Source organism: Amblyomma maculatum, chromosome 6 (genome assembly GCF_055883805.1).
Source record: "Amblyomma maculatum isolate TAMU_Amacu chromosome 6, ASM5588380v1, whole genome shotgun sequence".
NCBI classification, from domain to species: Eukaryota; Metazoa; Arthropoda; class Arachnida; order Ixodida; family Ixodidae; genus Amblyomma; species Amblyomma maculatum.
In genome coordinates, this window is record NC_139349.1 from 54,275,380 (window position 1) to 54,293,548 (window position 18,169).

An 18,169-nucleotide genomic window follows, 5' to 3' on the forward strand; every position below is an offset into this window, starting at 1 on the left:
CAAGCCCTTACAAAAAAGCTTAATGAGTTTCTTATTAAATGGTAATTACATTCCTCATCATGCACATTAACATTTCTATACATTTTCTTGATGCATTTTTGATGAGTTTCACAAGAAAGTTGGCCACCGTGTTTCTGGTTGGTACCTAATGTGTGCATTTCTTGTGTGTTGTTCATGAGTGTTGACCAATGAGCACTTTTGGATAAAAAGTAAAAGCTAAAACGTAGCGAAGCACCTCAACTACATTAAAAAAAGCTAAAAAATAAAAAAAAAATTAAAATTAAGCGAAAAAAAAAAACTGCACCCCTGGCGCGATTCGAACTCGGTACCTCTTACTCCGTAGCTTTCTACGCTAACCACTCGGCCACTCGGCGAGCTGGTAATGTCGGTAACGTATTTGCTTCTTATGTCTGGACTGCATTCATAAGATTGGGACATGATGTTTCGAAGCATGTTTCGAAGTGTACAGGCCATTGCGGCTGCTCTAACAATTACAACTTCTTGACCTTTAGAACTTGCATCTAATGTTCTAGATTCCTATGCGCACTATTTTGTCCACTGCAGTCATTTTAACATGTCGAGTTTGGCATCGCTGGCAAATTTATCAGCGCTGGCTCTTCGGTGGTTGCTACCTTGGGCGTAATTTTCGCTGAACACGGAGCTGTAGCACGAACCTTTAAGGAAAAAAGTGCGACCAAGCTTCAATGCCGGCAAGCGCAGCAGCGCCAACACTATTTTACTGGTAACTAAATCTTATTTGTATCTAAACATTTCGGAAAGCGTTGCGATGACTGAGGGCTCGGCTAATCTATACGCAGAGCAAGGAGCTCGAAAGCTTAAGAAACACGCAAAATATCATGCATTATAAAGAAGGCATTGCTTCTCGTGCCCTGGTCGCGCACATGCTCCCAGGACGGTCCAGTTCCGATCAACGCACGGCTCGGGTTACGTCCGCGCGTCGTCGTCGACGCAGGCCGGGGTACCCCTGCTGGTCTCTCCAAAACGGCCTGCTCGCAGGTGCAAGGAGGCATTGGAAATGGAGCGGCCTTGCGTCCGTTAACTTGGAGGCGGTGTGGCAGTGCGTCGGTTCGCGTACACAACAATATCCTTGCCCGTAACACCCTCAAGCATATTGTCCAACCACAGCACCCATTCGCTTGGCAAGAAGTGATTTGCAATGGCACAAACACCCAAGACGCAGGGTGTAAGCGTGTTATGAATGAAACAAATGTCCAAAAAGTTGTTTTTGTTTTTACAGTGCATGCTAAACAGAAATGAAAACATAGTAAAGAATATACATTCGCTTAGTGATGTATAATTTCCCTCATTTGAGAAAGTCAATGTATTTCCACATTAGCTCCTATACAAAAATACTGTTTTGTTTTCCAAGTACAAAACTTCTTGCGTAATCTCATATGAAAGTCTGTTGCGGATCTCATGTTAAAACACATAAAAATTGTTTCTTAGGCAACATCCTACATATGCTAATCAGAAATGAAAACATAGGGCTCTGAAAGTGTGCAGTTAACAAAGAAATAATATATATTCACTTAGTGATGTATACATTTCCTCATTTGAGAAAGTCAATGTATTTCCACATTAGATCCTACCCTAAAATACTGTTGCGTTTTCCAAGCACAAAACTTCATGTGTGATCTCAAAGGAAAGTCTGCTGCGGATATGATGTTAAAACACATCTAATCTTGAATCTCCTTTGAGTGGTTAATGACTCATCAAAAACACATTACGTGGGTAACAGAAATTCAATATCCATTTTTGTAAGGGAATGCGGATGCTTGGTCGTAACAGCCTCCTCCCCCGCCAGAAGAGTCTCGGAGGGCAGCAGTCCCAGCTGCTGCATGAAGAGACGACTTAATGGCCTGCACGTGAACGCTTGAAGCTCGCTGTTGCTTGTCGCGTTGTCTTGATTGTTGTAGGCCAAATTGCTCGAGCTGTCTGAAACTCAACCACATGTCGAAGCAAGCACTCGGCTCCCGTCTGAAGAGACCAGGTTAAAAGAAAACTGCCATTGTTGTTCGAGAAAAGCCCACTCTCAAGACGTTCAGGACCCACGTATTCCTAGAAAACCAAACGTGCTGCTTTACATAGCCACACATATACAAGCGCACGAAAAAAAAAAAACCTGATTATCAATTTGGATACATGGTGAGGAACATCTCGGACCGCTTAGAAAGAGCGGCTAAGCGCGTCCGCATTCCCATTTAACTTCCCCTTTTTGTATCTTATTTCAAAATTGTACTGCTGTAAAATCAAGCTCCACCTAAGAAGGCGACTGTTCTTCGATGTCGCAGTTTGCAGCCAAGCCAGGGGACAATGGTCCGTCTCTACGGTGAATTTGGCCCCTCCAAGATAGCACTGCAATTTTTGAATGGCCCATACAATGCAAGCGCACTCTTTCTCTGACGCGCAATAAGCCCTCTCTCTAGAACTCAGTTTTCTGCTCAGGTAGTGCACGGGGTGCTCTCTGGGAGAGAACAGCACCTAGCCCTCGATCACTGGCATCACACTGGACCGTGAATTCTCGGTCATAGTCTGGAGCTCTAATCAGCACAGCCTTCAGGTTTACGAAGGAGGCTTCCTTTTGTTCGTCCCAGACTACATTTGTCGGTTCTGTCTTGCGGAGAGCGTCGGTCAGAGGGCTAGCCAAAGATGAATAGTGAGGGATGTAGTGGTTGTAGTATCCCGTCAGCCCTAAGAATGCCCGAATTTCCGTCTTCGTGCTCGGCCGCGGGTAGTCTGCTACCGCAGAAATCTTAATCTCGCTGGGTTTCCTGAAACCTTGACCTACATTGTGACCCAAGTAGTCCACGGTCGCCCTTGCCAGGCAACATTTCTCGGCCTTTACGGTTAGTCCAGCTTGACGCAAAAGGCTCAGTACAGCTCTTAGATGTACCATATGGTCCGCCCATGAGTCGGAAAAAACCGCAATGTCGTCTAAATAAGGCACCGCGAATGTTTCACACCCCTTTAAAACCCTATCCATGAGTCGGGAAAAACAAAATGGAGCATTTTTGAGCCCGAAACTCATCATTGTTGGCTGGTAGCTGCCCGTCGGAGTGACGAAAGCCGCGTATCTGCTGGCGCGTTCAGTGAGCGGTACTTGCCAGTATCCTCGAGTAAGGTCCAGCGTAGTCACATATGCCGCTCTACTGACCTGTTCTACTCTCTCCTCAATATTCGGAATAGGATACACTTGATCCCTGGTGAGAGAATTTAGCTTTCGGTAGTCTACCACAGGCCTAGGGTCTTTACCTGGAGCTTCTACTAAGATCATAGGCGAAGCATAATCGCTTTCCGAGGGTTTTATTACTCCCAATTCCAGCATGCGAGTTACTTCCCTATCCAGAATTTCTCTTTGCCTTGGAGAAAATCGGTAGCACCTTGATCGCACTGGCACGTCTGAAGTCAGCTCAATATCGTGCTCAGTCAAATCAGTTCTGCCTGGCCTGTCCACGAAGCAGGCCTCAAACTCTGTTATTATCTCGCCCAGATCGGACAGCTGGGATTTCTTTAGTTCTCCTCTCTGCTCCGTCTTTTTGAGAAGCTCCTGAGCGTTGCTTCCTTTTCCGCTGAGGCAAATCAAGTTGTCCCCCATCTCCTCGGGAAGGTTTAACGTTAGATTTACCACGGCTTCTCTCTGCACATAAGGCTTCATAAGATTGCAATGATAAATGCGCACTTCTTTACGCCTACCGGGAATTTTCACTGCGTAGTTAGTGTTAGAAAGCTTTGCAACGACTTCAGCCGGTCCTTCCCACTGTACTTCGAGCTTATTCTGCCTTGAACTTCTCAGCAACATCACCTGGTCCCCGATACAAAACGTCCTTTGACGGGCTGTCTTATCATAGTACACCTTGGAACGAGCCTGGGCTGACTTCATGCTGGCCTCAACGAGTTCCTTACTGTTATGTAAGCGATTCAAGAGGTTCAGAATGAATTCTACTACTGTTGGGTCTTCTCCGCGCCCCTCCCAGGCTTCGCGCACCATTCGCAAAGGTGAGCGCAGTGACCTTCCGTACACCAACTCGGCTGGGCTAAATCCAGTGGATTCGTGCGGCACTGACCGCAAAGCGAAAAGCGCTGCAGGCAGGCAGGTATCCCATTCGCGCTTGTTTTCATAGCACAGTCCCCTCAGGACTCGTTTGAGAACAGAGTGCCATCTTTCTACGCTGTTGCTCTGCGGATGATGGATCGAGCTATGCACTACCTTAATGCCGCATCGCTCAAGAAATGAGGTGGTGAGGACACTCGTGAAAACGCTACCCTGATCACTTTGGACCTCAAAAGGGAATCCAACTCGTGCAAACACTGACAGCAGCGAATCCACTACACTCTCGGACGTCACCTCGCGCAGCGGAACAGCCTCTGGAAACTTTGTGGCTGGGCATAACATAGTGAGGATATAACGGTACTGTCGTGACGCTGGGGCTAAGTCGACCCGGCCTTCACTTGGTAGCGTGCAGAGACTCGGGGTTGAAAAAGGACTGAATCTTCGAAGTTGGTAAAATATATACAAGCAGGTTTAATGGCACTTTGAGAAAACTTATTTACATGATTATTTACACGAAAAAGAAGGGTACATCAGCAAAATGGCAAGCGTTAAGAGTTCATAGCGAGAAGCGACTGGATGAGCCGTTTACCCAGGGCCCAGAGCGACATTTCGTGCTCTGCAGCGTCCTTAAAAACCCCCTATGTCCAGCCCCTCTCTGAAGATGCTGACCAACCAAATCCAGGGCACGCCCCTCAGGCATCGGCATCCAATCGAACACATCACTGCACTGATGATCTGAAGCACCGACTGGTCCGGCATTCATTCGTTGGGCGTGATCACTTGTTGGCGGGAAAAGCTTGGAAACGGCGAGGAGAGGAGGTACATTTCTATTCTTCAGCAAAGAAACCACAGGCTGGTTCTGACAAGGGGTTTTACTTCTCAGAAACCCGAGTGCACGTGGCGCCGCATAGGGCTCCCAACATTGTCCCTTTTCGACAATTGCAAATCTTTCCTGCATTCCCGGGAAATCACTTAATGGCCGTATGAGTCATGCTCCTTTCTTGTCCTGCACGTCAGCGGACATGTCACTCTGTCGTCTCCTTTGGATAGGAGGCATTCATCACTGGAGGATAGCACTTCTCGACTGGAAGGGTGAACAAAAGAAAGAAAGCACTTCCTGCTATTTCCCTCAGGGGGACGTTTCTTTGTGTTTTTCCAGACGTTCTCTTGACAGGGTCAATTTGGCATTTGCAGGTTGTCCACAAAGCAAAACATGCTTACAAAACAGGATTCCTGGAAACAGGCTCACTTAGAGCCATTGGACCATCACCACATATTCACAAAACTTATCCATGCCCACAGGCGAACAATAGAGTGCGCAATTGCGGATGCTTGGTCGTAACAGCCTCCTCCCCCGCCAGAAGAGTCTCGGAGGGCAGCAGTCCCAGCTGCTGCATGAAGAGACGACTTAATGGCCTGCACGTGAACGCTTGAAGCTCGCTGTTGCTTGTCGCGTTGTCTTGATTGTTGTAGGCCAAATTGCTCGAGCTGTCTGAAACTCATCCACATGTCGAAGCAAGCACTCGGCTCCCGTCTGAAGAGACCAGGTCAAAAGAAAACTGCCATTGTTGTTCGAGAAAAGCCCACTCTCAAGACGTTCAGGACCCACGTATTCCTAGAAAACCAAACGTGCTGCTTTACATAGTCACACATATACAAGCGCACGAAAAAAAAAAAAAAACCTGATTATCAATTTGGATACATGGTGAGGAACATCTCGGACCGCTTAGAAACAGCGGCTAAGCGCGTCCGCATTCCCATTTAACTTCCCCTTTTTGTATCTTATTTCAAAATTGTACTGCTGTAAAATCAAGCTCCACCTAAGAAGGCGACTGTTCTTCGATGTCGCAGTTTGCAGCCAAGCCAGGGGACAATGGTCCGTCTCTACGGTGAATTTGGCCCCTCCAAGATAACACTGCAATTTTTGAATGGCCCATACAATGCAAGCGCACTCTTTCTCTGACGCGCAATAAGCCCTCTCTCTAGAACTCAGTTTTCTGCTCAAGTAGAGCACGGGGTGCTCATTACCGTCGTCATCTCTCTGGCAGAGAACAGCACCTAACCCTCGATCACTGGCATCACACTGGACCGTGAATTCTCGGTCATAGTCTGGAGCTCGCAATACCGGACGGCTAATCAGCACAGCCTTCAGGTTTACGAAGGAGGCTTCCTTTTGTTCGTCCCAGACTACATTTGTCGGTTCTGTCTTGCGGAGAGCGTCGGTCAGAGGGCTAGCCAAAGCTGAATAGTTAGGGATGTAGTGATTGTAGTACCCAGTCAGACCCAGGAATGCTCGAATTTCCGTCTTCGTGCTCGGCCGCGGGTAGTCTGCTACCGCAGAAATCTTAATCTCGCTGGGTTTCCTGAAACCTTGACCTACATTGTGACCCAAGTAGTCCACGGTCGCCCTTGCCAGGCAACATTTCTCGGCCTTTACGGTTAGTCCAGCTTGACGCAAAAGGCTCAGTACAGCTCTTAGATGTACCATATGGTCCGCCCATGAGTCGGAAAAAACCGCAATGTCGTCTAAATAAGGCACCGCGAATGTTTCACACCCCTTTAAAACCCTATCCATGAGTCGGGAAAAACAAAATGGAGCATTTTTGAGCCCGAAACTCATCATTGTTGGCTGGTAGCTGCCCGTCGGAGTGACGAAAGCCGCGTATCTGCTGGCGCGTTCAGTGAGCGGTACTTGCCAGTATCCTCGAGTAAGGTCCAGCGTAGTCACATATGCCGCTCTACTGACCTGTTCTACTCTCTCCTCAATATTCGGAATAGGATACACTTGATCCCTGGTGAGAGAATTTAGCTTTCGGTAGTCTACCACAGGCCTAGGGTCTTTACCTGGAGCTTCTACTAAGATCATAGGCGAAGCATAATCGCTTTCCGAGGGTTTTATTACTCCCAATTCCAGCATGCGAGTTACTTCCCTATCCAGAATTTCTCTTTGCCTTGGAGAAAATCGGTAGCACCTTGATCGCACTGGCACGTCTGAAGTCAGCTCAATATCGTGCTCAGTCAAATCAGTTCTGCCTGGCCTGTCCACGAAGCAGGCCTCAAACTCTGTTATTATCTCGCCCAGATCGGACAGCTGGGATTTCTTTAGTTCTCCTCTCTGCTCCGTCTTTTTGAGAAGCTCCTGAGCGTTGCTTCCTTTTCCGCTGAGGCAAATCAAGTTGTCCCCCATCTCCTCGGGAAGGTTTAACGTTAGATTTACCACGGCTTGCTCCATAGCTAATTCTTCTCGGGTTCCATTTAAAAGTCTCGTGAGATTACTAGACACTGACGGCAAGAGATTACTCTCAAGAATGTCCTCATTCCGTGTCTTATCAAGCTCACTTTCAAGTAGACTTATCTGAGATGCCTCGCTCTCAAAGCTTTCTGACCTGCTATCTTCCGCATCTACCACTGTTTTAACTGCCGTTTCCTCCGCTGTGGATTCTTCTGGAATGAGCAGTGTAGCTAGTTCTCGCGCCTTTGAACGTGTAAGGGCTTGCACAACTCTGTCTCCGAAAAGGATGCCCCTCTTTCGCAGTAGCATGTCCGATTTGTTGGAGAATAAATACGGATAGCACTTAGGAAGCTTTCCTGAAACGGCAGCCTCGGTTGTTAATTCGCCGAAGGGGCCCTCGATGACCACGTTCGCGATCGGCAAGCACACACTCTGTTCCTCAACTACCTGTCGGATCCATGCACACTGTCCTGTATAGTCGGAAGGCGATACATACGCCGGATGGACAACATCCATCGTTGCGGCCGAATCGCGCAGTACCTTGCAAGGCTTCCCGTTGACTACTAGGTCATGCAGGTAGGGTTCTAAAAGCTGCATATTTTCATCGCAGTCACTGACATACGAGAAAGCAATCTTTTCTTTCCGGCAGTTGACGGCAATGTGACCCTGCTCATTACACCTAAAGCATGTGAGCGGCTTCCTAGCCTCAAGCTTGTTCTTTGTGCTCTTCGCGTTGGTCACTTCTCCACTTTTCTCATTGCCGTCCTTTCTAGGACGTTTGCCTGAAAAAACCTTCATCTCTTCGTTTCCAACTCTAGCAAAGTGCCTTTCCTGACGGTTTTTCACACTGAACTTGGGATTGCGGGGCCTATCCACTGCTGGGTTGCTGAATTGTCGGCGCGAAGCATACTCCTCAATGAGTTCGGCAGCTTCAGTTGCCGACTTAATTTCGCCTCGGTCCTGTAACCAATTTCTTTCTTTTTCTGGGAGGCAGTTATAAAACTGCTCCAAAAGAATTCGCTCGACTACAGCGTCCCTATCACTGTAGGAATCTGTGCTCTTTAGCCACTCGCCCAAATTTACTCTTAAATTGTACAGGAATTCAGGGTAACTCTCGTCCCTGGACTTAGTAGCGTTCCGAAAACGTTGTCTGAACGCCTCGGCGCTAAGCCTATACTTTCTCAGAAGGCAAGCCTTGACCTTCTCGTAGTTGTCCGCGTCCTCCTTGCTAAGCCGCGCGACAACCTCCGCTGCCTCGCAGGGCAGAACCGTCAATAATCTCTGAGACCACGTGTCTCGCTGGAAGGACAGTTTTTCGCAGGTTCGCTCAAAGTTAACCAGATACAGACCGATATCCCCTGATATCACATATGGCTGCATGTACTTTGACATCTTGAAATCTGTCTCCTTGTTGAGAAGAGGTACCGCTAGCTGGGGACAATCGCCCGACCTCTTGCTCAACTCTAGTTCTAATTTCCGGAGCTCAATTTCTTGGTCCAGCTTTTTTTCTTCTCTTTCACGCTTCTTTTCCTCTTTTTCCCGCTCCTTTTCCTCTTTTTCCCGCTCTTTCTGCTGTCTGAGCTGCTCCTTTTTTTGACCGATGAGGTTCCATGCTTCACTGAGCTCCTCATCATCGGCTCCCAAATCTGTGATTGCCTTTATAATCAAAGGTTTTCGTGCCAAACCACTTGTATCAATTCCCAATTCCTCACACAATAGCAACAGGTCCGGTTTCTGCAGCTTTTGTAGGTCCATGATCGCTCCGAGTGTCGGCTACTTCCAAAACAACAGTGCAAACTACCAAACCTAAAGGCGTTTCAACACTTTTTACCAGTTCTAAAATCTAACCCTGTTCTAGAACCTGGTCCACATCAGAAGAAAAGCCAAGCACTCACCCACACATGCGATCGATGTTCCGAGCTGCTCTCTTGTTGGCCGATTGTTGCTCCTGCTTGTTGCTTGAGATGCCACCTCCGATCACCAGATGTTGTGGCTTGTAGCTTCAGATCCACCTCCAATCACCAGATGTTGTGGCTTGTAGATTCAGATCCCAACGCTGGTCACCAGTTGTCGTGACGCTGGGGCTAAGTCGACCCGGCCTTCACTTGGTAGCGTGCAGAGACTCGGGGTTGAAAAAGGACTGAATCTTCGAAGTTGGTAAAATATATACAAGCAGGTTTAATGGCACTTTGAGAAAACTTATTTACATGATTATTTACACGAAAAAGAAGGGTACATCAGCAAAATGGCAAGCGTTAAGAGTTCATAGCGAGAAGCGACTGGATGAGCCGTTTACCCAGGGCCCAGAGCGACATTTCGTGCTCTGCAGCGTCCTTAAAAACCCCCTATGTCCAGCCCCTCTCTGAAGATGCTGACCAACCAAATCCAGGGCACGCCCCTCAGGCATCGGCATCCAATCGAACACATCACTGCACTGATGATCTGAAGCACCGACTGGTCCGGCATTCATTCGTTGGGCGTGATCACTTGTTGGCGGGAAAAGCTTGGAAACGGCGAGGAGAGGAGGTACATTTCTATTCTTCAGCAAAGAAACCACAGGCTGGTTCTGACAAGGGGTTTTACTTCTCAGAAACCCGAGTGCACGTGGCGCCGCATAGGGCTCCCAACATTGTCCCTTTTCGACAATTGCAAATCTTTCCTGCATTCCCGGGAAATCACTTAATGGCCGTATGAGTCATGCTCCTTTCTTGTCCTGCACGTCAGCGGACATGTCACTCTGTCGTCTCCTTTGGATAGGAGGCATTCATCACTGGAGGATAGCACTTCTCGACTGGAAGGGTGAACAAAAGAAAGAAAGCACTTCCTGCTATTTCCCTCAGGGGGACGTTTCTTTGTGTTTTTCCAGACGTTCTCTTGACAGGGTCAATTTGGCATTTGCAGGTTGTCCACAAAGCAAAACATGCTTACAAAACAGGATTCCTGGAAACAGGCTCACTTAGAGCCATTGGACCATCACCACATATTCACAAAACTTATCCATGCCCACAGGCGAACAATAGAGTGCGCAATTGCGGATGCTTGGTCGTAACAGTACCCTGACTCTGTCACAGGAAGTGGCCCAACTACATCTATTACTAACCGGTGAAACGGCTCGGTAATGATTGGTACTAACACCATCGGAGCTTTCCACTTATCTTGCGCCTTTCCAACCCGCTGGCACGTGTCGCATGATCGTACAAAATTTTCCGTGTCCTTAAAACATCCAGGCCAATAGTATTCTTGCAACAGCCTCTGCTTTGTTTTCCTTATTCCAAGGTGACATGACCACGAGCTGCCATGGGAAAGTCGCAGTAAGTCTCCGCGGTACTTTTGGGGAACGACTAATTGGTCCCGCTCTACTCCGCGCTTATCCTTGAATAAGCGATACAGCACTCCCTTTCTCATCTCAAAAGAAATGTTCTTTGCTGTCTTAGTGGCGCGGTGGCGCTCTCTTATCTCCTGTATCTTGGGATCATTGGCTTGCTCCATAGCTAAGTCCTCTCGAGTTCCACTTAAAAGTCTCGTGAGATTACTAGACCCTGGCGGCAAGAGGTTACTCTCAAGAACGTCCTCATTCCGCGTCTCATCAAGCTCACTTTCAAGACTTATCTGAGATGCCTCGCTCTCAAAGTTTTCTGACCTGCTATCTTCCGCATCTACCACTGTTTTAGCTGCCGTTTCCTCCGCTGTGGATTCTTCTGGAATGAGCAGTGTAGCTAGTTCTCGCGCCTTTGAACGTGTTAAGGCTTGCACAACTCTGTCTCCGAAAAGGATGCCCCTCTTTCGCAGTAGCATGTCCGATTTGTTGGAGAACAAATACGGATAGCACTTGGGAAGCTTTCCTGAAACGGCAGCCTCGGTTGTCAACTTGCCGAAAGGGCCCTCGATGATCACGTTCGCGATTGGCAAGCACACACTCTGTTCCTCCACTACCTGGCGGATCCACGCACACTGTCCTGTATAGTCGGAAGGCGACACATACGCCGGATGGACAACATCCATCGTTGCGGCCGAATCGCGCAGTACCTTGCAAGGCTTCCCGTTGACTACTAGGTCATGCAGGTAGGGTTCTAAAAGCTGCATATTTTCATCGCAGTCACTGACATACGAGAAAGCAATCTTTTCTTTCCGGCAGTTGACGGCAATGTGACCCTGCTCATTACACCTAAAGCATGTGAGCGGCTTCCTAGCCTCAAGCTTATTCTTTGTGTTCTGCGCGTTGGTCACTTCCCCCCTTTTCTCACTGCCGTCCTTTCTAGGGAGTTTGCCTGAAGAAACCTTCATTTCTTCGTTTCCAACTCTAGCAAAGTGCTTTTCCTGACGGTTATTCACACTGAACTTGGGATTGCGGGGCCTATCCACTGCTGGGTTACTGAATTGTCGGCGCGAAGCATACTCCTCAATAAGTTCGGCAGCTTCAGTTGCCGACTTAATTTCGCCTCGGTCCTGTAACCAATTTCTTTCTTTTTCTGGGAGGCAGTTATAAAACTGCTCCAAAAGAATTCGCTCGACTACAGCGTCCCTATCACTGTAGGAATCAGTGCTCTTTAGCCACTCGCCCAAATTAACTCTTAAATTGTACAGGAATTCAGGGTAACTCTCGTCCCTGGACTTATTAGCGTTCCGAAAACGTTGTCTGAACGCCTCGGCGCTAAGCCTATACTTTCTCAGAAGGCAAGCTTTGACCTTCTCGTAGTTGTCCGCGTCCTCCTTGCTTAGCCGCGCGACAACCTCCGCTGCCTCGCAGGGCAGAACCGTCAATAATCTCTGAGACCAAGTGTCTCGCTGGAAGGACAGTTTTTCGCAAGTTCGCTCAAAGTTAGCCAAATACAGACCGATATCCCCTGATATCACATATGGCTGCATGTACTTTGACATCTTGAAATCTGCCTCCTTGTTGAGAAGAGGTACCGCTAGCTGGGGAGAATTGCCCGACCTCTTGCTCAACTCTAGTTCTAATTTCCGGAGCTCAATTTCTTGGTCCAGCTTTTTTTCTTCTCTTTCACGCTTCTTTTCCTCTTTTTCCCACTCACGTTCGCGCTCCTTTTCCTCTTTTTCCCGCTCTTTCTGCTGTCTGAGCTGCTCCTTTTTTTTGACCGATGAGGTTCCATGCTTCACTGAGCTCCTCATCATCGGTTCCCAGATCAGTGATTGCCTTTATAATCAAGGGTTTTCGTGCCAAACCACTTGTATCAATTCCCAATTCCTCACACAACAGCAACAGGTCCGGTTTCTGCAGCTTTTGTAGGTCCATGATCGCTCCGAGTGTCGGCTACTTCCAAAACAACAGTGCAAACTACCAAACCTAAAGGCGTTTCAACACTTTTTACCAGTTCTAAAATCTAACCCTGTTCTAGAACCTGGTCCACATCAGAAGAAAAGCCAAGCACTCACCCACACATGCGATCGATGTTCCGAGCTGCTTTCTTGTTGGCCGATTGTTGCGCCTGCTTGTTACTTGAGATGCCACCTCCGATCAGAAGATGTGGCTTGTAGATTCTGATCCACCTCGAATCACCAGATGTTGTAGCTTGTAGATCCAGATCCCACCTCCAGTCATCAGATGTTGTGGCTTGTAGATTCAGATCCCAACGCTGGTCACCAGTTGTCGTGACGCTGGGGCTACGTCGACCCGGCCTTCACTTGGTAGCGTGCAGAGACTCGGGGTTGAAGTAGGATTGAATCTTCGAAGTTGGTGAAATATGTACAAGCAGGTTTAATGGCACTTTGAGAAACTTATTTACAAGATTATTTACACGAAAAAGAAGGGTACATCAGCAAAATGGCAAGCGTTTAAGAGTTCATATCGAGAAGCGACTGGATGAGCCGTTTACCCAGGGCCCAGAGCGACATTTCGTGCTCTGCAGCGTCCTTAAAACCCCCTATGTCCAGCCCCTCTCTGAAGATGCTGACCAACCAAATCCAGGGCACGCCCCTCAGGTATCGGCATCCAATCGAACACATCACTGCACTGATGGTCTGAAGCACTGACTGGTCCGGCATTCATTCGTTGGGCGTGATCACTTGTTGGCGGGAAAAGCTTGGGAACGGCGAGGAGAGGAGGTACATTTCTATTCTTCAGCAAAGAAACCACAGGCTGGTTCTGACAAGTGGTTTTACTTCTCAGAAACCCGAGTGCACGTGGCGCCGCATCCGCTCCCAGCATTGTCCGTTTTCGACAATTGCAAATCTTTCCTGCATTCCTGGGAAATCACTTAATGGCTGTATGCGTCATGCTCCTTTCTTGTCCTGCACGTCAGCGGACATGTCACTCTGTCGTCTCCTTTGGAAAGTAGGCATTCCTCACTGGACGATAGGGCTTATCGACTGGAAGGGTGAACAAAAGAAAGAAAGCACTTCCTGCATTTCCCGCAGGGGGACGTTTCTTGGTGTTTTTCCAGACGTTCTCTTGGCAGGGTCAATTTGGCATTTGCAGAGTGTCCACAAAGCAAAACAGGCTTACAAAACAGGATTCCTGGAAACAGGCTCACTTAGAGCCATTGGACCATCACCACATATTCACAGCACTTTTCCATGCCCACAGGCGAACAATAGAGCGCGCAAATGCGGATGCTTGGTCGTAACAATATGCACGATCACCGCCGATATATATTACGTATTCTCCCCTCAAGATGCTCTGTCATTGCATGCGGATGATTACGTCGCGTGATGGGCTACTAAGATGCATGACTCAGAAAAGCCCGTCGATAGTTCGCGTGTACACTTGTACGAAGGTCGCGTGATCGAATCCCACAGTCGCAGTGGCCTCACCGTGCCATGATACTAAAAATCTACCTGGTGGTCGATATTAGCTTCATATAGAAGCTGCTCTCATATCACATGCATGTGCAGCTTCTATGGGCGCAGAGACCAATGGACGACACAGCCGAGACAACCACGCAAGGTGGAGAGCCGACTTTACTGTATTCACACTCGCACCGTTACATCGACCGCGCCCCGCGAACTTCGGCTGCACTGTATATAACTTTCTTGAAAGGCACTCATTCAACGCGTCGCAATGCGAAGAGTTGCATGCTGGCGCCGCTGAGACAGTTTACATGGGGTAATATTCCCCTCCAGTTATGGAGCCATCGGCGGGTTCTTAACCTTTCTGGCTCGCGCGGTGTCGTGTCCTGGAGACGGGATGTGTTCCTTGTGCTGTGCGCGGTGCCGCACCACGTCTTGCGGCTATTTAGAGCCATGGTGCGATGTATAGTATAATGCACCGGTCAGTCGGATTATCGGATACGTGGCTCTCATTTTTACGCCAGCGATGCCGTCACACCGAGATTCTAAAAGCAATGCACTTTGAGTCGGACATGCCTTTTGCTGTCACGTATATGTGCTTCAGATGTGTGTAAGCGAAGAGGAAAGAATAGTGGCTCGAAGATACAGCGCAGTATGCGCTATGTTCTTGTATTCCCTGCTTTTCGAACTTATGTTTCGAAGATTATTTTATAATGAAAATTATGGGGGCCTGCTTTTTAGAGTTTCCATCCTTCTCTTATTTAAAGGGCGACCCAGGGATGCCCAGACTCATGTCAACTTCTTAAGTTTCCTTGACCCCGGTCCGCGACCTTACTAACTGAGCAAACAATCATCTTCCCTATGGAACAAAGTTTGATATGCTCTCCATGGGTATTCATTTTAGTATTTTTCTCTTTTTTTTTTTTTTTTTTTTGGGGGGGGGGGGGTCACCTTTAAAGCTATTTTTTTTTTTCAACTCATTATTAAGTCAATCGTAATGTGTCTTCTCTGCACGAACTGGCCCGTGTCTGTACGAACTATAGCAGCAAGAAAAAAAAAAGAACAATGAAAGAAGACAAGAAGAAAAAAGGCGCAGTAAAAATAAAAAAATGTTTTATTATTTTTTTTTTTATGTTTTCCGTTGACTGCGCTCTCCGTACCAAGAATGCAGCAAATCGCAGCTTTCCGAGTCCCATTCAAGGCTCCTGTAACGGATCGATGCGCAAACAAAGGGTACAAAAAGAGTCTTACAAATCTGAGAAGGAAAAAAAAAAAAAAAAACCAACACGGGTGGCTCACCACCTTAGGAAGGAAAAAAACCTGAGTGGCCATTTTCTTTATTCCTAGTTTTCACAAGTCGTTCTCGTTTTATACACATACGTTCACTCACTCCGTCGTCACTGCGAACGCTTGACTAAAGCGATTCGCGAAAGCTAGCAGGAGCCAAGCGGCCAAGCCAACACGGTCGCCGGAGCAGATTGAAAGCTCGCGGGGCCCGCCGCCGCTATGCCGACATGGAGAAAGAGAACCGCACGCGTTTTCCAGGAATAAAAAAAAAAAAAAAAAATAAAAAAATAATAATAAAAAAAAAAAAAACTTATAGAGCGCAAGACACGAAAGAACGAAAAAATAAAGATACCGCGGACAGCAGGCCAGCGGGCGGAACAGGGGTGGTTTTTCTATGCCAACCGCTTGAGCCTTCACGTACCGGAAAGCCGGCCAGTTGAACCGGCGCCGCAGCTCCGAGTGCTTCTTTCTTCAACCGCTTCCACTCGAGACACCACCGTCGCGGTGAGGCGGCTCGCAGGAAGGTAATACATACGAGCACTTCTCCAAGATAAAAGAAAACCAAACGACGGAAGAGAGGAAAGATTCGAAAAATAACAGCAAAACGAGTACAAGGAAACGAACAGAAGCAACGTAGAGCTCGTCGCGCGTAGGCTGGCCCCGTATGCGGTGGAAGGCAGGCACAAAAGCGCCGCGGATCCGTTTGTGGAGAGTTTTTCCACATAAATCCAACGGCCTCTTTTTCCGTAGGTGCGTGGCGTATGCTTGCAGCTGCTGCGCCCGCTTCCTCCTTGCTCGGTCGGCGCCGCTCGCAGTGCGCAGCCCGTGCTTGCCCTATAAAGGCACTTGGCTCCAACCCCCCTCCTCCGCCCCAACTTCTTTCCAGTCTTTCACATTTCTCTCTCGTCTTTCCTTCGTACCGTACACCTTTTGAAGTCCCGTTTTGATTCGGTGTTCTCCGTTAGTGCGTTCGTCCCTCACCTTCGCTGAAGTGAGCCGAGAAGGAGAAGGGGGAGGACAACTTTCCCCCTTTCTCTCTTTCGGAGAGAGAAATAAGAAGGAGGAAGAAGCGAAGGGCAAGTAGGCATTGGTGTGCCGTGGCCCCAGCAGCGCTTTATCACCGCAAAGCCCCTGAACGCTCCTTTATAGTTTTTTTTTTTCTTGTGGATAACGGTGCATTCGAGAGAGAACGAGGGGAGCATGCGCGCATCGCGACGTCGCGTTGCACGCTAAATCGCGCGTCCTCCTGAAGTGCTCTCTGGGGGCGACAGGTGCAACTTTATCACCTGGCGGCGATGTCTTCTCCTCCTCCTTCTTTTTACTACGCATTCGTCGGCGCCGCTTCGCAGCTCTTACCCAACAAAACACCGCCGCCAATTGACACGTTTCACCAGCTCTGTTGCGTTTGGTCCGACGTCTCGCTGCTTATTCCCGTGTTTCCTTTATTTTGTTATTATCAATTCGAAGCTATAAACTTCTGCGGTAATGTGGTCGTGTTCTCTCTCTGTAGCAGACGAGCAGCGTATATCCGACGGATTTGCGCCACCAAACTCAGGTTTCGAAAGTTCGATCGCCATGTTGCGTCTGTTCCTCGGCATAGGAGCTCGAATATTCGTCGCGATTCCTTGGCCGAATCGGGAAAGATGGTCCATGCCTGATGTCGCCGTTAGGTGCTTAAGGCATGCACGGCCTGCCTCAGGTTGTGAATTTGTTAATATGTGTACCTAGTGGCGCGTTTAGTCAAAAAGTTACGTGCTCCCAGCTGTCATTTTGGTATACTGTTGGTATGCCAGGTTTCGGCCCGTCGCGTAGTCCGTGGCCGCAGTCACGAATGACTTTGAACTGCTGCGAAGAAGGAGACGAAGAAGAATGAGAACGCTCGGTCACCCGCAGATGCTTTCGCTCCATATTCGGTACAGCAGCGTTGAACCCTTCTCGTTTTTTGTTGTATACCTTAACGGTCCCGCGTAGTGCATTACATGAGAGATGAAGATATAGCTTATCGTGCGATCTTCGTAGAATATAATGTGCCAACTTGATATACTCAACGATCTACCATTATGCACCTCATCTGTGACTCACAGAAATGTCCTCTGAACTTTGTGTAACTTGTGCATACCTTGTATCGAATTCGTTACTGCATCGTTTCGTAAATACTTTTCGCGTCACGAAAGGGTAGCCCGGATTGTGCGTAGCAAAGCTTTCTTAAACAACTTCGACATTCATTAATTTTAAAGTCAGGGCGTATTGTAAAATCAATATTTTTTATTCAAGGGAAGCATCGATAAGTGAGGAAGCTCGCCCTCACAAAAGTTCTTACCGAGATCTTGTTGGAATTCTGAGGAGACTGAGCATGCCATTTTGAACCTGTTTTGGAGGCTCGATTTCGGTTTACGGATTTAAAATCAAGTCTTATTTTTGATGTTGGTAGCCTTCAACCTCGTCATATTGGCCCTTAAAAAGGTGAAGGTGATAGCCTTGAAGTTCGTAATATAATATTGACTCTTAAGTAAAGTAAAATTGATGAGTTAACTTTAAATAATTTACACTGTAATAATCGTAAGTAAAATTGATCAGTTAGTTTTAAATAGTTAACACTGTAATAATCAAAATTTACCGTTTAATGATATAGGGCATGCAAATTCCGCGTATACACAGACCGCACAGACGTGTCCCTCGTAGTTTTCGAAATACAAGCTTAATTGTTATATGAGCGGTTAAAAAGAATGACCCTGTATATATACATCCACTAATACCACCGCGAACATTACCACAGTCAAGGCATTGAAGTGCATGCGTGCTCCTTTACTTTCAAAAAAGAGTCAACTTCC